We start from the raw sequence: 27,215 nt of genomic DNA, 5'->3' as shown, positions 1-27,215 counted from the left end.
CCCATAGGCTTACAGCAGGAAAATACATTCCCCTGCAGTTTTTCCCATTGGCCTACAGTAAACCAATACTTAGCATGAGTTTGCTAAAAATACCTGTTCATGGACATTCTCCTAGACATAGCATTCCTCTCCTTGGTAAACACACATTGGGGCCTCTTAACTGACAAAACCACAAACAAACATTGACTCATCGCTGTTCCATCAAAGCCCCTGTGTTAATCTTTCTCCCAGCCCTCATCTGGAAAAGTGTCCTCTTGCTGTGGTTCACACAGGGGACACTTGTGAAAATGAGCTGGGTGGGCGCATGACAGATACATCAGGACTGTGGGGGAAAGCCATTAGTCATCATGAGTTGTGAAATAACGCCCATACCTCTTGGCAGCACTCCATGGCGACGGGGTGATTGACACAAGCCGCAGGGCTCGTTTCTCAGGCTCTGATCAGGGGAGGGCCCTGTTGCTGCTACCTCTGCTCCAACACGCCTGGTCTGACTGGCCTCACCAGTCAGTTATCATCATGTTAATTGAGAGGACTTAGAACTGCAAAATTTCAGCATAGGTGAGGATTGGAGCTGTACCCAGATCAGTCTGCCTGCTCTTTTATGCTTGACCTGAGGTCTACGTGCTTAAATTGAAACAAAACAGAGGATGCAGGAACATGCCACAGGGATCCAGTGGCATCCACATGCGTGACTATGCTAACTGCCAATCACTTCTGTGTTTGTGGTTCAGACAGACTGGTGGTATGCAGTCAAGAAGTGTGAATGTGGTTCATACTCATTCATGGAAAATTAGCTACAGAGAGATCACAGCAGCTTGGTTTAACTGTTCAATTGGTTCTACCATGCACCAGCCAATATTAAGTCATTCTAAATTCTAAAATTAAATAATTTACATTATTTAAAATGGGCCAAAATCAGTGGTAGAATTTTTGTCTACCGGTCTTTACCCACTGAGAAGGGGTCAGAGATCAAAAGCCACTCGGTGGGGGTCCGACAGAGCCACAACAGTCAGGGCAGAGAGGTGATGATGGCAAATGGGACATTTGGGGCTTCTCAGCATGACACTTTGAGAAGAACTCGAGAAAAAGGTGCGTTGACAAGAATAAGTGAGCTGTGTGTTTCTCAGTTTTTCATTAAAGCAGGCAGAGTGAGAAGGTGTGGGGAACCAGTTACAGGGAGAGTGGGAGACTGAGACAGAAGGAGAGAGAGGGCGACAAAAAGAAAGTGTGACAGAGAGAGAGAGAAAGAGAGAGAGAGAGAGAGAGAACGTATTGTATATCATAACTGGATTTGCCTTGTTTAGGCTTGTCTTACCAACTTTTGTTCAGTGCAGTTACAGGAGTAAAACAACTATTGCAACACTGTCTGCCGCTTAACCTAGTTAGTTCTATTGAAGCCAGTTACACAAATGCCTTTGTGGCTTTTTTACCCAATTCACTATGTCAGTGCATTCCTCAGTAATAGCACCTTAAATCTAATCAAGTGGCAGCTCCATTAGATGGCTGCAGACACTGTAAAACCTCCATTCATTAACACATCATGGGTTTCTAAACAATACATTTTACCATTCTGTGTGTCATACATGCACCAGACATGAACTTTCTAGTAGTAACCTGATCGTCTTTGTCATAATCATCATCACTGCTCTTCATGCATAATATACTTGAAAACCTTGTAACTACTGCATGAAAGAAAGAATTTCTATCCCGTTGCCTTGCATTTAGTGTGTTTGAGTCTTTGTCAGTTTCACCATGGACCAAGCAGAGGTGAAGCAAGTTTCTCTTACCGCGGTCTGCGCTGGTCTTTTGTGTAACTGATGTTCTAGATAACAAGAGTGAGTACACAGACCTTGACACATGGGCCTAAGACTTGCGTTGCCTTCAGGGACTGGGTGAGGAAAATAAGTTAATAAGGAAAATAAAATAATAATTTCATCTCATCTAACAATTGGAAATCATGGTTCTGCTACAAAACTCAGAACAGTACCGAATATTTACAAAGTAGTTAGTGTGCAGGTTAGTGTGCAGGAGACATAGTATAACACCGAGACATGTTAGTGAGGCTTTTTTCAGGTGAAAGTCCTGTCCGCGGGATCCTCACTGTAGATTCTTCTCGCCTCTATCTCCATGCCCTGAAAAGGAGTCAGCAAGGCCAGAGTGCTCATCAGAAACAGTCTGGTCTGGCAGTTGTCACAGCGCTGAAGGTGTTTTGTCTAAACAGTCACTCACTCACCGCTCCTCTCATTCTCTCTCTCTCTCTCTCTCTCTCTCTCTCACTCCCTTTCTCTCACTCTCTCTCCAGTGTCTCCCAAACTTTAAACAAACATTGGCGTCTCGTGTAAATATTTAGTACTCACTTTTAGAGTGTTCAAAGGCTCCTGGAGAAATGAATGAAGCAGTTTTCTCCATGCTCACCTCGAAAAGGAGGAGCCAGACAAAGGTGCAGACAAGGAGCCTGACTGAGTGGGCATTTGGTGAAAGGGCACAACCCCGGAGTAAAGCGGACCTGGGACCTCATTTCTTTGATGTGAATGATTGGGTTATTTTCTGCAGCAGCAGATTAGTTAGTTTCTTATCATTAAATATTGCCATAAATAGTTCAAATGTGAATCTTTTGGATCTGACATTTCCTGTTGTGGACAAAACATATCTTTTAAAAAGTATCATTATTAAAAAAAATCTGCTAGGGGCTTGTTCATGCTGTTCCCAGCCGATGGACATTAGCCTCTAGGTATGAATGAAACTGACCATTGCCACTTCTGACACTGGCCTTGCAAAACTTGATGCATAGCTGCAAAAGAAAACAGGAAGGTAGTGCTTGATTGAAAATGAAGTACCTGTGGAGGAGGCTTTCTAGAAAACATTGATTTTCTCTGTGCATTGGAGGACTAACACCCTCAGTTGTCATGTCTCACCTGACACAGTGCACAGCTCAGTGAGAAGCAACCCTACCGTTTTGGAGGAAATGGGTGCAAACATCCATCAGTTATTCCCTTATAGCAAAGAAGCAGTGAAATGCTCATTTACAAATATGTGACAAAAACAAATGTTTCACACTGTCTCATCAGTGTCCAAATATACAAATACCAATCGTGCATGAATTACGGTTCATGCTAATGCACACTATCAAAGTTCTGAATGACACTGTCTACCCAGCATCTTACATTCACCTTGGAAATTCAATAGCTGTTCAATGGCAGTTTATAGAGATCAGTGCATTGGCCACAGAAGGCCAAAAATAATGAGTCACACCCACACCGTATGATCTGCAACATGCATAGAAAAGTTATTAAGAATCTTTCATTAGCTCAGACAATATGCTTCATTTTAGCGGCTCTTTCATTTTAGAGAATAAAGGGATTCATACTAATTTCAGATTATACTAAAGATTAGAAGGTTAAATGAGTTATTCACTACTCAGTGAATCACATAAGCCACCAATGCATTCGTACTGAGTCCATGTTAAAAATAGAACCCTGCAATCCAGCCCAGCCCAGACTACAGCAGAATGGAGCAACTGTGGTCATTGTCTTGGTGGCCTCGTCCCTGGCCCTGGGTGTGTGTGTGTGTGTGTGTGTGTGTGTGTATGAAAACATTGCACTGGTGGAAAATGATGCGTATGTGGGGCTAGCGGTACTTGTGCACATAATTTCTCACTCGACCTCCCTTTAGTTACGAGTAGGAGAAAAACCTTATTCACTTGGTCCGTTGCCCTTAGCCCAACATATCCATCCACAGGCTTTGCTCCCTCCACTGCAGGGTGGCCTTTGGCAGAGGCGGAGCTTGCCTTTCCAGCATATGGGTGCAAGCAACTGAAAGAGTATACCCAGCCAGGACACAGTCCCAGTAAAATATCTTGACAGACAGGGCTTACTTTCCACCACACCAGTTGCACTGACTCACTGAATCTGAAGCACTAATGAAGTTGTGCTAAGGTAAAACTTGCCTGCCACAGACCTGCTCACTCCCTCTCTGCTGCTCATGTCCCTTTAAGAAATTTATGGAAATAATAACTGGGTTGTTTTTTTTTTTCCCCCCACCATTTACTTCACAGTCTGTCAGTACAGATGCCACCACTTTATCAACCGGTGCTATTGTCAGGCTATATATTAATGCCTTTCATCAGAATTCTGCCCTTAAAAACTATTTGAATGATTCCAAGGTAACAGATAATTCCAGAGATCTTATGGAGAGTGGAAAATGCCACATTATCCACTCTCTTAAAACATTTTAAAGGATGAATTGTTATGGAAAATATTTAATAACTGCAAAAAACATACATCATGTATGTGTATCATGTATCATGATATAGTAATGCCACCGGTAACAAAGGTTATTTCTCGGAGAAAGTAAATCCGAGAAGGCAGCATCCAGACATCTCAAATTGCATCACTGAAATAGAGCCTTCTGTCTACAGCCACCACTTTCAAAGAGCCAGCACATGCTAGTGGTTTGCTAATGCAATTAACCAGGACAGATGAGAGCAGAAATTGTTGATTTCTTTGCACAAGCAAAATTTGAGATTTAGAGCAAGTGAGATGAGCCTTGGTGCTTAACACTGGAAAAACAACTAGCTCTCCATGAAGGTAAGAATGACCAGGACCTTTATCCTGCTAGCAACACAAGTTGTATACTAGTGTTCTTGTGGGAACTCTGGGACACATCACCCTATCTCGTCATGTACCTGGCTTGGTTCCAGAAGATGCAGCGACCTTTACCCGCAAAGAGCCAACATAAATATTCAATAAGCTGATTCCCAGGAAGACTCAGAAGTGAGGCATTTGGCCTAACTGTACCAATAGAACAAGTACGTTATTCATTTCACAATACTAAAAGCAGGATGTGATGTCAGTGTTCTTTTGTTGTCATGTCATAATTCAATCTCTCAATCTCTCTCTCTCTCTCTCTCTCTCTCTCTTAATATTCCCAGGGCTTGAGGACTTGCCCCCCCACCCCACCAGCTCTGGGGAACTACTATGATTTTGTACAGATATGCATAAAGATATGCATTAAATACAGATATGCATAAATCATCAATTCAGTTATCCAAATCCAATCCAGGATCCCCCCCCCCCAACAAAACTGTGATAAAGACAAAGCAAACAAACTGCAACAACAACAATAGTACATGAAAATGTGTGAATGTACGCCCACGTATTCTAACATGTAGTGGTATTTACATCTCATACTTAGACTTCATCTATGAAGTGAACAAGAGAGGCCTCAAAAACAAGAGAAAAAGAGAACTAAGAGAAGGGAAAAGTCGAGCATATGTGAGATATGCGTGTATGAAGTTGTGGTTGAATGTATATGTGTTTGAGTTAAGAGGCGCGTATTCGAGCTCAGTAAGATTTCTCCTCTCAAGTTCACAAACGAATTGAAGAGGAAGTATACATTCGGATGACGTAGCTGTGTTATTCAAAGCTTGTAAGCAGACAATAGTGTCATTCTGTGAGCTGAAACTGTCGCGCCTGCCTTATGGTCATGAACAGCATCGTTGCTCACTCATTTGATTTACATGGCGCGTGAGGTTAATGATCGGAAATGAAGGAAGGGACTTATGAATGAGTGTGGAAGACAGAGGTCATGACCATGAGTCAGCCCTCAGACACTTCCGACTGGACAACAGGGATCATCCCTGTGGGTCACATCACTTGCCCCTGCCTCTTCGCTTCCAGAACACATTTGAGAAATGTTACAGAAAACCTCTTTCTGAATATGGCTGTTTATTTCCTCAAAGGGCGCACACAGCCGCTGACTCACCAGATTGAGAGACACAGACTAGTTAAGTCATCATGCACTGGTCCATTATGATAACCCCTAGTTCTGTTATAGTTTGATAAAATGACATTTTGATTAATTTCAGTCTGAGGCATTGATTTGCTGAGACATGTTGCATGTCAGAAAAATGTAACTGAACGACAGTCTTTTCAGAACAGCTAGCCAACCAAGGTGCTTGTGATTAGCTAATCAAAACAATGGAACAGGTAGACCTATTTTGTAAATCTAACACAAATGTGTTTTATTGCGCTAGTTATGCTAACAGTGGCTTTTGTGTTGTAAGTACTCATTGCTGTCTACAAACATATGCATTTATTTATTTACTTATTTATTTATTGGAACAAAAAAATAATAATAATGGACTTTAAAGACCAAATAATGCTTTTGGATATGTAGGAGCCTAACCATCTTAGACCCTCCCCCTTTAGTTTAGTCCCACGCACCTGTTTCAAGAGGTGCCTGTCAGTCAACTTTAATGTGTGCAATTTACAGGCTGCAGCTGTGTATATGATTTCCAGTGTTACTAATAAGTAGATAAAGCTTGCAACCTCAGGAAACCTTAAATGTAAAATGTAGATCTTTACAAAGCTTTTTGGCCAATCACTCTGAACTACACATATATCATTCATAATATATGAATTATGTAAAGACATGATTCAGTTGGTTAGGCTAGTCTTGTGTGTGACACTGAGGTTCGAGGTTCAGTGTTTACATCTTACTCTCTCTAAATCTCTAATTTACTTCTTGATGACTGTTCTCATGCAGTCTTGCGACAGGGTTAACAGCAACAAAGGCACTTTTAAACCTGCAATAAAAATCCCAATCTGAGGTCATTGTTACTCACAACAAATTAAAACATTATTTTACTCAGCCTGAAGAGTTCATATTGTAAGTTTAGAGATTTACTTTCCTGAAGTTTGACTTAACTGGTCATCACTGTGTTATCGAGTCATACTGTGTTACTTCCTTAGAATGATCTTATATTCTGCTTTGTTTTTTTATGTATCTTACAAGGTTTAGGAGTGTCTTCTCTTTTGCATAAAGGAATAAGAAGCCTATTGTTGCTGTGCAGCTAAAAAAAAATCATTGGTCAGGGGCCAAAACTCCTGAGTCTTCCCATCATTCCACATTGCTTGACTGAACCAGTGCGGTTAGGCAAGAGCACAGGCTCACTTAAACCTGCAATGAATAATCTTGGTAATTTTCCAATCCAGGCTTTAGAATATCTAGAATATGCCCTGCATTTTTTAGTGTTTTCCCCTGTTTTAACACTGCAATGAAGAGCCTGTTAAATGCCTAATGAGTCAAGTGCACTGGGAGCTGGGAGACCAGCAGTGCAGAGTACTTGCAGGCAGTGGGAGACGTGCCTTTGGGGATTAAAAGCCTTGACTTCAGACTGCGTTTCAAGCAACAGTAAAGAGTGTTGGTTTGTAAAGCTTTAAGTGTTGTTAGAAAAAGTATTGGATAAAAATAGGATTGGATTAAGTATTGGATAGAAATATCAAATTGGATTTAAAAACAATTTGCATGTGGAAATAAACAGTTTTCTGCTGATATTGACTTAATGCCAGTTATCATGTTTTGGTTGCCAGACACTTCAAGAAATTCAAATCTTGAGATTAAGCGGAAACAAAACTTTTGTTTTAGCATTCCTCCATCTCCAATTATTCACTAGAGTTTCCATTTCCTCCAGGTCCATTGGGGCAGCTGCTGCTCTGCCTGTAATTGGCTCAGGTCATCTCTAACGAACACCAGGGTTGTCCGGAAAGAACATCTTACTAACCCTTAAGTCCATGCACTCTAGCCTTCAACGGGAAGGGCCCCTCTCGTGTTAAGTGATAAGGCTTGTCTGTTGCCTGTGGCCAGCGTGAAGGCTCGCCTGAGGGTGCGGAAAGGCAATATTTAAAGCAAGTCTCCACGCTTAACATCAGCTTGTCTGCTGGCCAGCTGGGTTCCTGGCTGTTTAGCAAGACAAAAAAAATCAGACTTTGTCATGCTGTGATATATATATATATATATATATATATATATATATATATATATATATATATATATATATATATATATATATATATATATATATATATATATATATATATATATATCTCATGATTAGAATAATTTAATTGCACAGTACTCCTGAACAGAGAAGGGTCTATCTGCCACCACCATACCACTCTCACATATCCTGTCTATGAATGAAGCTCATTTTCTCTGAACAAAGACAATAAGGTCAGGCATTGTAGGACTCTTTAGCCAAAGATTAAATTATTTTATTTATCTATGTATTATTTTTCAGAGTGTTTATGATTAGTTGTCTTACAGAACATCTTAGGGATGGTTCTACCTGACACCAAAAATAGGAGAACACCACTATCTGAAGAACACCAAATGGTTTCTTTAATGGGAAAGCTTTCTTTTACATGGAATACAAAGGTGCAACTCATATATTTGGCTAATTTGGGTGTTATTACTAAATATGTCCTAGTTTGAGAAAATATTGTTAACTGTATTTTTGTAAAGGACAGGTGTAGATCTACACCAAGATAAGGTTTGCAAGATATCTAGGGCAAATGCCAAAACACTCTTGTCATCAAAGTCAGAAAATAGAACTACAAAATATAAAACTGAAAGGAAAATAATGGATTTGATTAGAAGCTGAAAAGAGTAACCACTAGGAAACACTTGTGTTCTATTTCTGGAAAACATTGAAACCAGAAAGGAAAGAGGATATATAAAACGTGCGCATATGATAGCAATGGTGACTCTGGCTTTTTATAGCGGTGAGAGCGAGACAGGTGCTTTATCTGTGTGTCTGTGTGTGTGTGAGCGCTTGTCTAAAATTACACTTGCATTTTTCCCCAAATGTCTGCTTCATGTCAGAGTTAGTCACCTGCCCATCCTCCAGATTAAATAGAAAGAAAAGCTTATGTAGTAGTCATACGTACTAAAATCCAGCTGATTCCTGGAACAGGAAAATTCCAAAATGTACCACATATCAGCTGGCTTGTCTCTTTAAGAGTTTTCAAAATTTTCTTAATCTGAGCATTATTTCTCCTTCGTGCATCATTCAAGGATTTCTGAAAATGTTCAGACAGTGTGCTATGCTATTAAATAATGTGCCCAAGGTCTTTGTCTTCTAAAGTGAGAGTGAGTGTGTGTGTGGGTGTGTGGGATGTGTGTGTGTGTGCTGAGGTGTAACCCGCATTTCTGAGCCACACAGATGACGTCTGACACGTTGCCCTTAAGCACCGGATCACCATAACTAGAACAGGCACCAGAGGGGGGGGAAGTGCGTCTCCATGTGCCTGTTTGTGTGGGAACATGTCAAGCCGGTCCCTTTTTAAACAGCCTCTCCCCTTCTCACGCGTTCTTGCCAAAACCTCATCACCATCCCAAGAATATCCTGTTGGAAGTGATCCGTGGGCTCCTGCCTCTCCCGTTACGAAGCATATCGAGCGTTGTACAGTAGTGATGGAACGTGCTGCTAGAGGGCTTGAGTGGATGCACTGAGAGCAGGAGCCACACTCACACTGCCTGAGTGGCAGCTGAGTGCTTAAATATGACTCTTAAAGGAATGTGTACATTTGTACTGGTCATCAGAGTTTTCACTGAGATGCATTATGACTGTGATTTGCAGGTAGTCTTACATGCAAATAAACTTCTTACTCTGCATTGTTTTCAAGATAATTTTACGGCATTCTTACACTTATAATCTAACTTTTGCAATTATCTTAATCAGATGAAGCCTTAATCAGACTTAATCAGACTGAAGCAAAGTATTAAGTGATCCATTTTCTGATAAGTCACTAAGGAATGTCAATGAATTTAGGTTCATCAATATTAAGTCATGTGTTCCATGAAGACATCAAGTCTCTTGTAAAGCTTGAATAGTATATTCAGAGAATCACTGGTTACATTCGAAAGCCAAATGGTAGGAAAGTGTTGGGTGGCATGAAGTATGGGTGATGTGGTTTATGGGTAGCAGGGAGTATGTGTGCCGGAGTATGGGTGATGTGGTGTATGGGTGGCATGCAGTATGCGTGGTGTGGAGTATTGGTGATGCAGTATGGGTGATGTGGTGTATGGGTGGCATGCAGTATACGTAGTGTGGAGTACTGGTGGTGTGGAGTATGGGTGATGTGGAGTATGGATGATGTGGTGTATGGGTGGCATGCAGTATGCGTGGTGTGGAGTATTGGTGATGCAGTATGGGTGGCATGCAGTATGGGTGGTGTGGAGTATGGGTGGTGTGACCTAGATCCAGGCAGCATTAAGACTGAGCCTGTGTAGAATCCTCCTCTATGATCCACATATGGCTATGGCAGAGGATCTTTCCACTGTGAGTGCTCTCACTAACGCTAACAATAGTGTGGTAACCCTAAACAGCTGTCAGCTGATTGAGTCCATGCTACTGCTTCTGGTGGAAGTGGTGACTGAGAGGTTTACAAGGTAGACTAAACAGCTGACCATCAGCTCTGCTCCATATACATTGGGCTGAGAGGAAGGCAGAGAAGAAGAGCATCCATGTTTTATATGCTGGTTGGTCATTGATGTCATGGAGGTTACATGGGTTCTTGATGGCATGGATATTACATGGATTGCCCATGGCATGGAGGATTGAATGCAACCAAAGACTTAACTGGTCTACTTGACTTATTTTACACAACTGGAGGTATGTGTAGGTTTGGGTAGATCTGTGTTAAAAACTTGTAAATGTGATGTATAAGTCATGTAAGAGACATTTTGCTAGGTATTGTTCAGAGACAAACTTTCCCTTAGACTGACTGACTCTGCCTTTCTCATTCTTTCACTTAGTCTGTGTTGCTGTAATTAGACATCAAAAGGAAATGACATGCTGCTGCTTTTTCAAAGAAAGTGGCAGCTGATTTTCTGTAAGAGACGAATGGAAACACCTGAGAGGAAAAATATAGTATCACTAGTCATTCATCATACTGACTGGACAACCCTCTTGCAATTTAAAATAGCTTAGAAATGAGAATATGCCATGCCTCAGTGTTTTTTTTTTTCTGTGTTAACAAAAATATAATATTGTTAGACTTCATTTTCTTCATTTTCTCTGTAGATTTATACACTACAGCATAACACGCACCTCTGCCTGCTCTTCTAACCAGTCTCCATCAAAACAGAATGATATCAGATAATACCCTCACAAGCAATAATTGAGGAGTTGCAGACATGGCAGTTAGTACTTGAAAACTCAAGCTTCAAACAGTTTAAAATTGTTTCAACTACTGTAGGTAAGGTGTATTGCATTACATATAATTAGTTATGATCTATGTAAGTGTACCTATTAAAAGTTACCAGGTCCTTGTAAAATGACACATTGCACAACATCAAATAGGGGTTGGACTGGACACGTATGATGAGGAGTTCGCATTTTAGTTTCACATTCTTCTCATTTCCCTTTTTCCCAGGCTGTCCAGCTGTTGCACTGCTGACGACTTAGTTCCACCAAAGTCCTTGAACACTGTGAACTCCAACCCTAGAGTTTCAAAAGCTTTCCGATAAGGGTCAGCCAGAATGCTCATGATAGTCCCATGTATACAGGCAACATGAATGTATACATGCAGCATAATGGAAGTGAAAAGTATGAAGTGAAACTCCAAGTTTTTTTTTTCTAGCAAAGCTCATTAATGAACTCATGAATTCTAAGTAAGTCTCATCAATAAAATGTTCTTGCCTTATTTGATGTTTACTATAATGCAGTGGGGAAAACCAGCAAGCCAGAGCTAGGGAAAGAAAGAACTTTCATGGCACGTTGATCTCATGTGCCATGATATGATGCTGGAAGGAACACTAGGCCATGGAAAAAGTGCAGCTTTCAAAAGTCTTTCTGTTCTTTTGGACGAGCTCAGAATCCCACTTCCTGGACAGTATAGCGAGATGGCAGCCAAAGAAAACGTCCTCGTTGGTGACTTGGAGGGGTCTGACGTGGGAAGAGCGTGGTGATCATGGTCTAGCGATGTAGAGATGAAGTGGAGCTGATATTGTGGGTTTTAAATGTTAGCTATGGCTCAGCTTTTCCCGGAGGGTTACGAAGTGCAAAAGCATGTATGCCACAACTCCTCTGTAGCAGTACACCACAGTACTCCAGCATTCCACACAGTGGTCACTCAAAACAGGCATTAAACTGGGCCCCGGTACAAAGAGCAAGCAGGGGGGAAAAAACAGGTACAGTGCGGTTCAAGTAAAGACGGCAGGGCAGGGCAGGGCAGTGGGACTACTACTGTAATGGAGCTACTGTGCAGTAGCTACAGCGTAGCAGCATGTGCCCCTGTGCTGTGCTCACGTGGCAGTTGGTTGGCTTTGTAGTAAATGGAGCAGGTTGTGAAAGGTTCACAAATGCAATCTGCAATGCAAATAAAAAAGTAAATATATAAAAGCAGTGGATTGTGTTTGCCGCCTCTTGGATTAAATCTCTCCTGAGGCATGGGTAATTTGCAAGCTGCTGCATGTTCCTTAGCTAATGTATTACAACAAATAGGCTGACTCACTTATAGGTGAGGGGCAAGTTGTCCAACAGTTGCCTGTGCTGTGTTATGCAAGCACTTCAGACCTCTAGAACAAGATTATGAAACACATTCTGAGGCGTCAAAGCTGTGAGGATTTTTACTGCTTCAGAGATTTTATCTGAAGCTTTCCCATGTCTACTGACAGGAGGTGTGAGAGAGAGTATCCTCTGGAATGTGAAGAACGACAATTTGGTTCATCATTTGGGCCTCAGTGTTGCTTAAAGAAAACTAAGGAAAGAACTTTTCTGTGCTGTGGGGGTGCTTCTGTTGATCGTGCATGATAACAGCACAGTGTGTGTAAATTATTCATTAAACATGATTGATCATCTAATTAATAGTTCATTTATGTACACTTAATCTATTCAATATTCAAACAATGGTTTGTTTGAACAATGTGGACTTTTTCTTGGTTGAGAAAAAAAAAAAAAGATTATTTTCCTGTTAATCCTAAAAATAAAAAAGCAAGATTTCATCATAGTAGTAACCAAGCATGTTAAACACAAGGCAGAAGACTGCGTAATCACAAAGTTCCTGTGTCTTAACGTCTGAGAGACAGAGAGATGTAGTTGGTGATGTTAATAGGTTGGTATGCGCATGTTGCATACGAACAGAAGCTCCACCCTCTCTCTAAATGAACAGAATGTTCTGCAAGTTTCATATCTGTTCATCTCCCTAAATCTGGATGAATCAACATTCTAATAATGATTCAAAACGCAGAGTGTAAAGACTCTTAATGGTTACGAAATGCAATTAATCGTAAGCAAACTCAACTCCCAAGCCTTACTGTATATTTACATGGCATACTACTTTGCATTCTGGGATATTTACACAAGGTGTAGCCTCCTTGCAAATTTTAAATTATTGTCCATTTACAGTTCTATTTTCTATATCTGTTCTGTGAATTCTATGTATGTGATGAGTGGGCAAATAAGACTGAATCAAAAATATGTCTTTGAAGTATGACAACTCCATCTCCATCAGTCCTGCCCCCTTTCTTTTGCTACATCCCCTTCTCCCACTGATGTTTGCTTCCTCCGCCCCAGCCCAGATCAGGTAAACCACACAACTCTCCAGTGAAAACACAGTTCAGCAGTTTTGTAGGAGTGTCCTATCCTGCTTTCCCATACTAACGTACAATAAGAGTGTGTGTGTGTGTGTGTGTGTGTGTGTGAGTGAGAGAGAGAAAGAGTGTGAGAGAGCAAGTGTGTGTGTGTGAAAGTGAGAGAGAGAGTGTGTGAGAGAGCAAGTGTGTGTGTGTGTGTGTGTGTGTGTGTGTGTGTGTGAGAGAGTGAGAGAGAGAAAGAGTTTGTGAGAGAGAGCAAGTGTGTGTGTGTGTGTGTGTGTGTCTGTGTGTGTCTGTGTGTGTGTGTGTGAGTGTGTGTGAGTGTGTGAGTATGATGATCTGGTGATAACATCTGGAAGTGAATGATCAGGGTAAGTAAGTGATGCTCCTTTCCCACTAGACTGAGCGAGCCAACCCTCCTACCTTGAGGAGGATGCAGAACACTGTAGCACAGCACAAAACAAAAGTGCATGCAAATGTATTTCTGCATCACTTCTTCTAGACCCAGTCAGACAGGCAGATGCAGGAAGAGGCCATTGTCGTTCACATTCCCACTCACCTGCATGTACTTTACTGGGATATACTAAGTTATGGTTACCAGCTGATTGGTCTTGGTTAGCATGCTAAAAACACCGTCTGGATACATGCGACAAATTCATGGCAACAAATACTTTACTTAACATGATAGTCAAAGATTAGAAAAAAGATTATAAAACGTTTGGCCATATATGCCTCATATCGCATCGAGAGATGATGAGAACTTACAGGACATTATTTATAGTTCATATGTGTGTATGTGTGTGTGAACACAACACGGGCTCCCCCAGAAGAAAACACACTGGTTTTCCTGTGAAGTTCGCAGTTTATGAGTGCACTAAATTAGTAATCCGCTGGCTGAGTCATGCTCAAAACCTTGGGGTTTACCCAAAAGTTGACTGACCTGGGTTTGAAAATCATGTCTTAGGTTTGTTTCTCCAAACCCCAGATGGGTTCGAGTAAAATGAAAGCCACCTTGAGGCCCATATTTCCCTAAGTGCTTCTCATAGCTCAGCTGACATCCGCAGCTGTCAGGAGGTTATCTAACACTACCGCATAGGACAGAGAGAGAAAGTGAACTCTGAATTGTCACTTGACTCATTTCTGAACAAAAACCTACAGGGGAGGGACACGAACATTTTAACTGCTCTCAGAATTAACTTCTCCCTCTCCTTAAAAATGCTATATCCTGCATTTTTTTTTATCTGCTGTTCCCCCAGCAAATATGTCAAAATGGAATAATACAGTGCTCTATACATCTGCAGTGTGGCCATGTCAGCTCAAGCTCGTGGGGCTGCCCCACTGATGCAGGGTGACATGTCCAGCATACATAACCACTCTCACATGCTCTGCTGTACACATATACATTTGAATAACCACTGCTATGACAAAGAAATTACATGTCATGACTTTTTCATTACTAGGTCATACTCTGGTACCATGCATGAGACACATTAGGAGGGTGTGCAAACAGACAGAGCCCCATTTCTCAAGCTTTTTTTTTTAAATTTTTTATTTTTTCAGTTACTGAGTCATTTCTTAGTAAGCTGAAACAAGCAGGGCTCTTCCCTTCTCTCTGTTTGATTGATGATTATTCAAATCTCACCATCATATCTTCCTTTGTGGTGCTACTGTGGGGATAATCCCAGAAGCCTTCTGAGACCTAAGAGATCGAGGCTGAACTGCTCTTAACTGAGAGTGCTAAAGTGCTGATTTCTCAACAACAAAGTCCCAGAACTGATAAATGCAACATCAATTAAAATGGGTGTAATAACTTAAGGAATAGCTGTTATATCAATCTTATTAATGCTTTATAACTGTTAAATAACACTACTATTTAAATCTGTAATGAGGGGAATTCACTAATGGCTGTTTAACTCATGAAAATATGTTAGAAGTACCTGATGAGTTTGTGCAAAAAAATAGGAGCTCGAAGCAGAAGACAAAAGGATAAGGTGTGTGCATGGTAAAATAAAAGCTCAAATCACCTGTTTAAGTGAGAGTTTTGTACATGAAAACAATGCATGTGCTTCATTTTATAGTACTCGTAAATTGCTCATTCTCATCCAATGACCATGTGAAAATTTCACCAACAATTTCAGTATTCATTTGGATGTCATTTTTGGATATATTTATAGAATCAAATTCTCACTTGGTCAGAGACTTTGTGTGTTCTCACAACCTGAAAACTGACTAATGAACAGTTAAATCATAACAATTATTCCCAGCATTTTCAGTATTATCAGTGGTTGGACTAGCTGGAGATGTATCTGATAAACAATGAAGTTTGAATATCAGCATGCTGGTAATTGACGGGTAATTGTTAATTGGAATTTCACAGGCTTGAACATTTAGCTAATTAGACTTTCAGTTCACTCATAAGTAGACAGGATGAGGGATTTATGGTTTATACGAGGGTCTCATTTTTAATGCCGGTTCAGAAACTGCCCAGAGCATGTCTCCATTTGCATCGACCTCAGACAGAAGCACTTCTATTTCAGTTTCACCCATTTTTTAAATTCCTTTTATGGCCTACTTCCTTTCCTTCTTCCACCTTTTTTTTGGCTGAATGTTGTATCACCTGCATGAATTAGGGTGTAGATTATGTAAATGATATGTATATAGGGCTAAATTGTGCCACATTGTATGCATATGTAAATAAGAGACTGGATATAATATGGGTCTGCATATTCAAAACCAATTCAGTAATTGGTTTGAAATTATTTTGGTGTCATGTGACAGTTTTGTGGATGAGAGAATTCACTGAAGCAACTGCACATGATTCTTACTGTTCGAACCTGTGCTCATTTTTTCACTGGTGGATGACACACTGATCAACTCTGATGAATACGTGCCAGTGCCTCTGGTCTTTTCTCTCTCTCTCTCCCTCTCTCTCTTGCTCTCTCTCACACCTGCTCTCTCATACTCTCTCTCATTCTTGCTCTCTCTCACGCTTGCTCTCTCATACTCTCTCGCTCTCTCTCTGGTTAATGATACCTAATACCTCCCGAGAATAGTTCTAATTCTGATTAACAGTGATACTGGTACTGACCACATACTTTCCTAAAAATGTTTTTATTTTTCATTCTTACAAGCTGTACCTCTTTCTCTCCATTAATTTTTTTCTTCTTTTTTCACTCATATCTTTTTAGAGTACATCTGTCCAGTAGCCTCCCTGCCCTCTTCATTAACCTTCATAGTGAACCTGCTGCACTACCTGACATGTCTGCGCAAAACCATACAGGTGGAATAAAGGCACTAGACATTGAAAATGCTTAGGGCAGAGTATGAGCTCTTCATTTGTTGCTTTCAAAATGCCTTGTGTGTGTTTGATGTCATAAACCTTTCATTTTAATAATACTTGACATGATGTGGAACTATGATATCATGATGCACTTTGATACCAGGATGCGTTCTTTCTCTCTGTTATGTCTTAAGGATTAAGGAGCCCTTGCAGGAATACAGTGTCTGGAACCAGTGGTGAAAATCAGGCTTAGCAGAGAAGATGGGCATTGACTACATCCTTCCACGTTCACCTTCCACCTTCCATCCTTCAGAATGACCACTGCAAGAAGTAACCCAGCACCAACATAGCTGTCAGGTAATGAACCCATCACCTCTAACCAAGCACTTGGTCATTATTGTTTCGGTGAATGCTTTGTTTGTAGGTGCTGACTGGTGCAACCCTGCGCTTTTGTGAAGCTGACCGTGGGAACAGTGCGGTGTCAAGGTTATTGCTGTCATACTCTTGGTGCATTATTCAGGCCTGTTAGAATGTATAACTGCATGACAAGCAAAAATATTTCATGAGTTTACATTGACTTGGAGATATGGCCTAACATAACGGATTTCCAGGACAAGAGCCTACAGTAAGATTCCGTATACGCACAATAAAACAATACACACAACGACCTGCTTTAGCCAGGGGTTAAGCAGTGTTTGCTAACATATCTTAAACAAGCAGTTGGATTAAGAACAACCGGATATCAGCTAACAGCTTTGATCCTGTGTGATGAAAGGAAATTGTTATGCTTTGTGTTCCAGCCTTTTTCAGGCCATGTGACCATGCTTTTACTGATAAAGTTGATAAAGCACTGTGACGCCTTGTCTGTGCCAATGGCTTCTTTCTGTCTTCCTAAGTGGCAAAGACATCATTATAATGAGGTTTCAGGAATGAACAAAGAATTCCACAACTTAGTTTCCCCAAACAATATGTAATAAAATCCTCTTCGCATGTTTGAATGTCACACATTTGGATTAGACTATGAAGCACCTGTAGAAATGAATAGAAATTCTATTGTAGATTAAAAAATCTTCTTCCTTTTTGTTCATGAAAGAACAATGATGTAGTCAGTGCTGCACAATACAAAATAGTTTCTATTTTCCTGCACTAATAAATTCACTGAGAGCCTATAGTAAATTTGGTCTCCGTTAACTGAGGTGAATTGTAAAACTGTCCTGCACAGAGTTATGCAAATCTTTCACATGTTTCTGAAGCATTTGGATTAAAAAAATCTAACATGCAAAAGTAGTGCTAAGTACTCATTTTAACCCAACTTATTATATTCCCTAATTTTATTACACTTGATCCTTCAGCTGGAAAGACCCATTTTCAAGTTACTTCACTCACCCAAAAGAAACCATAAATCTGGTCACTGAGCAGAGCAGTAGACCCATGCTTAGAGACGAGTGCTGAGTGTTGTCTATTAAACCATGTCTTAAATACTTCCAGTGAAATTCAGCCCTTTTAAAATGTTATGCATGTGTGGTCTAGACAGAAGTGAAGATTCTTCACTTTTAGTAACTGTGCATAAGCAGTTAGTAACTGTACATAAGCAAAAAAAATAAAAAAATAAAAAAATAAATAAATAAAACAACCAAACAAACAAAAAAACAGTTGGACAGTGTTACAGTGGAAATTATACTTTAACACTAAGAAAGGCTTTATGATTCATTCCTGTAGTAGTTCAGTGCTTTCTGATTCAAATCTTCTTTTTTTGCCACCTGACTAAGGTGAAACCAGTGGGGAATTTTACTTTTCTAGAGTGTTCAGTTGCTTTTAAACAGTTAGTTAATGAGCTCACTGATTGTAAGCCTGAAAAAAACCCTGAAATAGTAATAAAAGAAGATACAAAAATACCTACAATGAGCAAGCCTAACGGTTCAGCGCAGCAGAGTGAGCACATCAGTACAGTGGCTGTAGCACTGGATTTTCTAAAACTTTGGTATTATTTATTTAGCAAACCTAAATCATTTTTATTATTTATTATTGTTTAATTGAACAATAAAGGTGTTTGCTATTTACTCATAACAGCTGCATAATGAACTAGGAAGCAATTTCTCATGGCTTATTTGTTGTGATATCCACTGAAACTGCTGTCACACATTAGAATTCCTCTAAATTATTTGATACTGGATCGGGATAGGATGCAACATGGGTAAAGATACTCTCAACAAACAGGAAATGGAGAAAAATCAGAGAGAAACACAGGAATAAGGAATAGAGAGAAAGACAGAAAGATATATATATATATAGAAAGAGTGATAAAGACAGAGAGAGGGGTATAGACAGACAGAGAAGGGTGTTGAAATCCGAGATCTTATTCTTCTCATTCAGCTGACTTCTCAAGACTTGCCTTACTCTTCTTGGTATTTGGCTGTAGCTGCATTCCTTGTGGCCTCTTCATGACTTGCTTGTGGGGTTCCAAGTACCTTGTACCTACCTCCTCAACATCTGCTATGTTACCTTCTGGTAGTACAATTCTCACAGTTCTGGCTACCTTTCCGCTCCTTGTAACCATCTGACCACACTTATTCATTCCAAGTGACATTCCGATGTCATTGCTATATATAATGGTGTGATGGATTAATGAGTCAATGTCTTATTCAGTTTTGGCATACAGCGTGACGTCATTCATATAGAGAAGATGGCGGATAGCTGCTCCATTCCATAGCCAATATTCATAGCTACTCTTGGTGATGATCTCACCAAGTGGGTTTAGGCCTGTGCAGAACAGCAACGGGGACAGGGCATCTCCTTGGTAAATCCCGCACTTGATGGTGACTCATGGTAGTGCCTTAAAGTTGGCCTTTAGGGTTGTCTTCCACAGCCCCATTGTGTTCTTGAGGAAGACTCTTAAAGTCCTGTTGATGATAGCCTCAAGCATTCCAGGATCCATGTGTGGGGCATTGAATCATAGACGTCCTTGTAGTCAATCCAGTTTCGTCCGTCTGGTCTTACAGTTTCAAGTAACTGCTTTATCCACTAGTAGACAGTGCTCGGCTCCTCTGATGTTCTTGCCAATACCCTTCTGGTCCCGCTCATATATTGAGCTATGTGCCTATTCATCTCAGCTGCAATGATGCCTGACAGGAGTTTCCATATTTTGCAGAGGCAGGTTATGGCCAGTAGCTGAATGGAACTGCCCCTTTCTGGAGGACATTCAGGATCAGGACTGTCCAGCCTTCAGTTAACCATTCAGGGTGGGTTCCATCTGTTAGCAGCTTGTTCAGATAAAAGGAGAAAAATGATCAAGAACTGAAAAGTCACTATATAATTGTATATGGTTTTAATTTTGTATGCACAGCTTGCTTCCAAGTACTTCACCGTTACATCTAAAAACTGCATACAGTTGTTATCCTTTCCAGTTCAGACTGAACTTATAAACAGAGTAAGAAAAAAATCTGTCAGTAGTTTACATATTTGGTGTTCTGAATGAAAAAAACCCCAAAATGTGTCTAAAGCTGGAAAACTATATATATACACAAGTACGATTCATTCAGCTGCTCTCGTTCTGAATGGATGTAGGCGGGTTCACACTCACACGAGCAAGAGGACAATACCGCAATACTCATCTTAGTAGTATCGGTTTCACTCATCGTTAACCAAACTGTAACAGCAGCCCAAGGACGCAAGTGGGCCTCAGAGAGATTTGAACCTAAACAATGCACTTTGCAGCCAATGAGAACACAGCACTGGAATTAGCAAGCAGGAACCTGGAACCAAAGAGAAACCAACCACTTAGGTCCTTGTGCAAGAAAGAAAGAAAGAAAGGAAGGACATGTCACCTAATTCATGTTAAAGCATAATACAGTGTGCACAACAGCACAAGTGACAGAGGTCACAGAGGACATCTGAGAGGTAACCTCAGGGCTGACCTCCCAGGGAGTTCAGACTGGTCTACATAACAGTAGCTTTTGCCCTGTGCTCAGTAGGCCAGTAAAAATAGCACCAGCCCATTAAACCCTAATATGTCTTTATCAGCTCATCCTCAATTACTCTGGCAGGACAGACCATCAGTCGTTTAATCTCATTATCAGATGGACCAAAGCCCAGCTGCGTGCGTCTGGTTTAGTGAGAGAGCGACTTAATCTCTCATTCCTTCTCTGATGTAAAGCAAAAACTCTTTGTCATGAATTGGGTTTCTTTTGAAGTGGAAAACAAAAATGTAAGCACTACTTGTTGAAACTTTCCAAACTTAAGCATTGCCATTTTGACGTCCTGTTTGATTTTTTTTTTTTTTTTTTACGCTTAAGGCAGCAGTGAGAAAAAGATAAATGCAAACACTGACAGAAATGCATTAGTCACAGACAGATTTCTGAGCTCTGCCTTCAGGTAATGGCTTGACCTTGCTGACCTCATCATGACCTACTGGAGGGATCTCTGTCTGGGCAGCAGTTGCAGCGTGTAGCTGTGTTCCGCTTGGACAGAAAACGTTCCAAGATTCCTGAATCCCACTTCGCTGCCAGCTCGGCAGGCCGCTACCTGCTCTGGAAGTTTCTGTGGATCCACCCGTATGTGGGAACTCCTGTTGGAGTCATACCTAGTTTCCTCTACCATACCCTTCCTCATTCTCCAAATCCTGTATTTCCTTTGAATAAGAAACATTAATTTTATTACCAGTGTCTGAGACTGGTAATTAAATCAATTAAACCAATCCTCTGGGCACATCCTTTTTGCGTATTGAGTAGCTCACAGCAGTAAGAAAAGTAATACATGTTGTTATAGGATATTTACATGCAGGCTTTTACATTGGAATGTGAGTTGATGCAAATTTAGGATTTTTAAATGTAGTACTCTAGCTGAGTATGTTTGTACATTTGCTGAGTACCTAAAAATATTCAGAGAAAGTGCTATTTGTGTGAATATGCCTTGCTACATCTGCACATCTAAGCAATCACTGGACTGGCATTGGGCTAATACAGATGTATTAGTGGTTGAACCAGCATAAGATGGGGACTGGTACTACAGTTGAAGGTCGTACATGGGACTTTTGTGGTCATCTGTGAATGAAACAAACTGCTTAAGTTTGAGTTTGCTTTAGTTATCTACTGTTTAGTTATTTACTACAGCTCAAAGTTCATTAGTAGCCAAGGCTGCAGAGTTTAAGTGTAGGAGGTCATCTACGATTCGGAGGGGGAAAAACACATCTTTCGTGGTATGAAAAGGAGACATTTCATGACTGGTTTAAGAGCTCTTGAAAGAAAAGAGTTCTCAGTATAGATTCTGGCGTCATAAGGTCAAAGCTCACATTCCACTGTTATTATTCAGAATTAGCAAGTAGCTTTAAAAGATGTGTTGGGTATCAGATATATTACACTCGCAGGTGTTGCACTTCACACTTAACCAATTGACTGCTACTGTCACCTTATCCTCAGTGAAAAGCAAATATAAAATTCACCAGCCAATTCTGGCGTAGTGAAAGCTGCATAGAAAGTCGCACACTTTGAATCGAGTGGCTGAGGGTTGGTGATGGCAAAGGGCTTAAAACCTCATAAAAAAAAAACAACTTGTTTTGATGTGAGGTTGACATTACGTATATACCGTGTCAGCAGTAGGAAACTACCGTCAGCCTTCGATGCATTAATCAAAATCTGACCAATCACAGTGCTGTGGGTAGGCTGATGGGAGTTCTTCTGGACTTTTTCTTAACGAACTTGGTATGTCTACTTCTGTACCAATTTGCATATCAAAACCAGAAAAAGATTCCATATTCCCATGTGTTTACTCCACTAATACTATTTAAAAAATTATTTTGAAAATATATGATTCAGTGTGGCATGGCTAAAATGAATCTAGACTAGATGGATGAGGGAGCAAGAAAGAGGATCAGGAATGGAAAGTAGATAAAACCCAAATAAAAGAAAGCAAATTGAAAGGAAGGAACGACAAAGCCCTTCCCACATCCTGGTGTAGTGGTTTCACATCTCTCTCGTGCTCAACCTATTTTGTTTTTAAGGGTCATGTTAGGTGTTTCTCATCATTGGAGGTGGGGGTTGGGTGCTACCTGTTTAGACAGATGTTGACAGTGGCACTAAGAAAGGGGGGGGGGGTTGGAAGGTGGGGGTGGGGGAATGACTCATTAAGTGGTAAAGGAAACAAATGAGAAAAACAGCCGAATCTAGAGAGTAAATACACGGCTTCAGCTGTTAGAAATCTTCCCAGAGGATGTTTGTGTTGCATGCTGGTTACCAGTCCCTCCAGTACACAAGATCAACAGGAGTATCCTGAATGCTAGTGTTTTTCAGTAAGTAGGTCTAACATTTAAATGAATATTAAACATGTTAACATAATACTGGATAAGCGGAAATAATCAACTGTCACCACCACAGTGGACAAAAGAGGAAATAGTCAACTATTTGTAACCACCAAATTTTTATTTAAAATTAAATTACAACTGTTCTGTCTCGGCACTTAGCGTATTGCTATCATACAGTTTTGGGATTGTGTGTTTTAAAGGATAAGTTCTTGGAAAATACAAATTTGACTATATGATTTGCAAGTGTACAGTTTTAAGAATTTTTTAAAATGTTTTTTAATAGTGTTTTTTAACCCACTACTTTTTTTAACCACAACTCAAATATCATGGTTTCCATTATTCCTATAAAAAAGAATTTGAATGATTCCTTCACTTATTTAGTTAATTGCAGTGTTCATTGGAAATGGCACTAAAATAAATTATTATTAAACTGAGATATGTTATTTTACATTTTGAATCTGGATAAATATTCAAAGAGACAATGCAAAAACCAAAGAAAAGTGTGTGAGCCTTTTTCAATAATCTGGAACTTTTACTGTCAATCTGCTTTTACCTCAATATGTACCTGTTGTCATTTAAATATTTTTTTCCCTGTCAAAGTTTTTTTTTAATTTAAAATTTAGTTAATTATATAGTTTTTATAATTTTTTTTTATTTTAAATTGAGTTCAGTTCATTTTTATCTTTTTTATCTAAGTGCTGTTTTGATGTTTCTTCTGATACAGATAGATAGATTAGTTTAGATAGACAGACACACACGCCATCAGCAGATAGAAAACAATAACAAAACCAAGCCAAGAGAACTAGTATGCATCCTTGGTACATTGAGAACATTCTAGAACTTGGCTAGTTAAATGTATATTTTGCTTAATGTACACATTAAAAAACATGAAATTCACACGTCAGTCACGCAAATTATAAAGGGGCTTGCAGCCCAGGACTTTCTTGTTTGTATTATTATTAGGAATAACGTGGAATGACCTGCTGTGAAAAAAGAAGGCAATATCAATTTGCTGGTGCATCAACTCACAGTCAAGAATAACACCTAAATCACTGCAACCAGACATTTACAGACAATATCTGTAGTTAGAAATGGTGTTATAAAACAAGTGGATTTATTGTCATTTCAGCTATATACAAGTATACAGAAAAGTGAAATAACATTCTTCAAGGACCATGATGCAACACAAAACACAAGTGCAAACAATACAGTAAGTATGAAAGACAGGAACAGTAGACACAATAAGACAGCACAACACTGACCAGTACATAGTACTGAGTAAAGCCTAAAATATCATGACATAAGAATTTAATCGATAGCTTAAGGCATATATGAATACAGCAGTCACTGATGAAGCAGTACAACAGTAAAAAAAGAATATTTATTAAATAGAATACAACATTTGTTAAATTATAACAAATATAACAATATTCTAGCAGCATATATTAAGAAATATGAAGAAATGTGAGATGTGAGATTCAGCATTGTTATATCTAGAATTTTTACAACAGATATTAATTAAGAGATGAGCAGACAAAGCAAGGGAGTGAAAAGGTGAGATGGTGTTAGTTGAGTGTGTGTGTGTGTGTGTGTTTTAGTCCAATCTCTGGGAGTATAGCAGTCTTATGGCTTGGGGGAAGAAACTGTTGCACACTTTAGCAGTGAGGGCCCAAATGCTTCAGTACCTTTTCCCAGATGGCAGGAGAGAGAAGAGTTCATGTGAAAGGTGTGTAGGATCATTCACGATGCTGGAGGCTTTACAGATGCGGCATCTGGTGTGAATGTCCGTGATATAGGGGAAAGCGACCCCGATGATCTTCTAAGCTGTCCTCACTATTTGCTGCAGGGTCTTGCAGTCTGAGATGGTGCAATTCCCAAACCCAGCAGGATGATCTTTATGGCCTCTCTGAAGAACATGGTGAGGATGGTGGGCGGGAGATGAGCTTTCCTTAGACCCCTTAGGAAATAGAGTCGCTGCTGGGCTTTCTTGGCTGTGGAGCTGGTGTTGAAGGTCCAGGTGAGGTTCTCTGCTAAGTGAACACCACGGAACTTTGGTGCATTTGATGATGTCCACAGACGAGCCAACCACCATCTCTTTTGTTTTGTCCACATTCGGAGACAGGTCGATGTTGTACCAATCTCTTAGTTTCCTCTCTGTTCACTGACTCATCGTCCCTGCTGATCAGACCCACAGCAGTCATGTCATCAGCGAACTTGACGATGTGGCTGGTGCTGTGTATTGCTGTACAGTTGAGTCAGCAGAGTGAACAACAGTGGACTGAACATACAGCCGTGGGGGACAGCAGTGTGTTGGTGTTGGAGGTGCTGCTCCCGATCTGGACTGATAGAGGTATCCTAGTCAGGAAGTCCAGGATACAGTTGCAGAGGTAGGTCCAGCAGTCCCAACTTTTCAGTCAAATCCTGAGGAATGATCATTTTGAATGCTGAATTGAACAGCAGTCTAACGCATGTGTCCTTTTTGTTCAGACAGGTGAAGGCCAGATAAATGGTGATGATAATGATGAGTGATGGTGATTATGTCGTCGCTTGAACAGTTGGGAAGATACCTCTCCTTTCACTACAAGAATATAGTGTGGATTTATATACAGCAGTTTTAATGATCACTGACCATGAGGAGATTACAAGGTTTTTGCTATATCTTTGTTGTTTAAAGTTAAAAAAGACAGCAACAGAACAAAAATATAGACAAGCTATGAATTTAATAAAGTTTTTAGTTTATGCTTAGCCATATAACCGTCATACTACTTGGGAACCTTCTATGAAAAAATAAATAAATAAACAAAAAACGTGACAAAGACTTCCTGCGGTTGTTTTTAGCTATGAGTGAAAGTATCACACAAAGCAAGGGAAGTGAGATTATAGATTAAAAACGGCTATTTCAGTGAATGTTGGCTCCATGCTGCTGTCATCTGGATATATGCACCTCTCATTTCTGCACACAGCACCCAATATAGAACGTTGCAGAGCAGCGACTTTGTGTTCTTTAGTGCCATTTCTAAGAATCTAGAGCAACCATGTATCTCAGAAGAGTCTCGTGTCTCTTAAAATAGTGCAACTCTTCCACAGTAAAGCATCATCAGAGATTATTCATAAAAGGAAACGGTGACGAGCAAGCATTAGGCCATCCTTTGAGGTCTGGAGATTAATGTTAACGATAACATTACCTGCAGTGTTACTAGTTTTAGAGGTGCAAGTGAAATACATTTCGACTACTGATTCCAGTCTGCTGAATGGTATAGATTATATTTTTATCAGCTTTAAAAGTTTTATCAATCATTTTTCACTTCTAATGCACCAACTCATTTGCGAAGGAAGCTCACATTTTTGATGATATGTGTGTCCTTATGTGTTTTAGTTGTTCTAGTTGTTCTTTATCAGTATGAAGACTGGCAAGTTTTGTTTTGTTTTTTACTTTAACGAAGGAACATTCCATTCTGACATTTCTATTTCCTCATTCACACCTTCTAACACCTAGTCCCCTAGTTCAGTGTTCTTTACCCACATTCTGTGTGACAGCTCCACCTGTGGTCATTTGGTAGTTAGTTCAGCAATCATCCCAGCCATCAGTCCTGTCTGAAACAATCCCTTGCTTTTTTCCATCTGTCATAATGTGAATCTATGAATCTATAATTCTTAATGAACTAATCTGCATTTTCTATTAAGTCCATTTTATCTACAGTTGGAGTCCTAAATATTTGCTAATGTGGATTTAAGTACAGCAGTCACTGAAAATTAGGTCAAAATGTTTTTGATAGAATTATGTTATTTAAAGTCTAATAAAAAAGAGACTTGGATTAAATGGATTAAAGAGAGGCTACTAAGAATAGCTAAACAATACAAAGGTAATTTAATGAAGTTTAATGACTCATGATTTATGCCCCTGTTCTCACACTGTAGTTTATGGTTCTAGTTGTGGTATTTATTGCAAACCAACACTCGTTAAACCTGTGGTTTTTATGCACTGCATGGTGACACAATATGAATAGTTCATGGATCCTGCGCTTTGATGTTCTCTCTGGCTGGTGTTGTAACACGGCATATGACTAACAACAAACTATGAGGGCACAGTGTAAAACCTCCAGTTAACTCCTTTAGAATTGACATGAATTTAAAATGGCTATTATACATCCAGCAGTGAAGTTGCATATTGTGCCTTTATTGGCACTGAAACAAAGAGTGCTTGAGCTTCATGAGGTTTACTAACAGAGAACAGTGATTCCAAAGAGTTTATTTAACTCA

General features: G+C 39.9%; 1 long non-coding RNA gene across 4 annotated transcripts in view; it reads left to right on the top strand.

The window, feature by feature from the left end:
• Nucleotides 1–25,760, top strand: part of LOC113573800 — a 35,375-nt gene extending 9,615 nt beyond the window's left edge. The window contains exons 2-6 of one of the 4 annotated variants that reach the window (XR_003410241.2): nucleotides 16,855–17,017; nucleotides 24,085–24,165; nucleotides 24,802–24,972; nucleotides 25,078–25,342; nucleotides 25,443–25,760. This is a non-coding gene — a long non-coding RNA (uncharacterized LOC113573800). Of the gene's footprint in view, nucleotides 1–16,568; nucleotides 16,661–16,854; nucleotides 17,018–19,808; nucleotides 19,900–24,084; nucleotides 24,166–24,801; nucleotides 24,973–25,077; nucleotides 25,343–25,442 lie in introns of all 4 variants that reach the window. The other 3 variants (XR_003410240.2, XR_003410242.2, XR_003410239.2) reach the window with 3 other exon arrangements.
• Nucleotides 25,761–27,215: the final 1,455 nt, after the last annotated feature.

The sequence above is a fragment of the Electrophorus electricus genome, chromosome 5 (assembly GCF_013358815.1).
Source record: "Electrophorus electricus isolate fEleEle1 chromosome 5, fEleEle1.pri, whole genome shotgun sequence".
Classification (NCBI taxonomy): Eukaryota; Metazoa; Chordata; class Actinopteri; order Gymnotiformes; family Gymnotidae; genus Electrophorus; species Electrophorus electricus.
The sequence above is the reverse complement of the archived record's forward strand: the minus strand, read 5'-3'. Positions and strand labels throughout refer to the sequence as shown.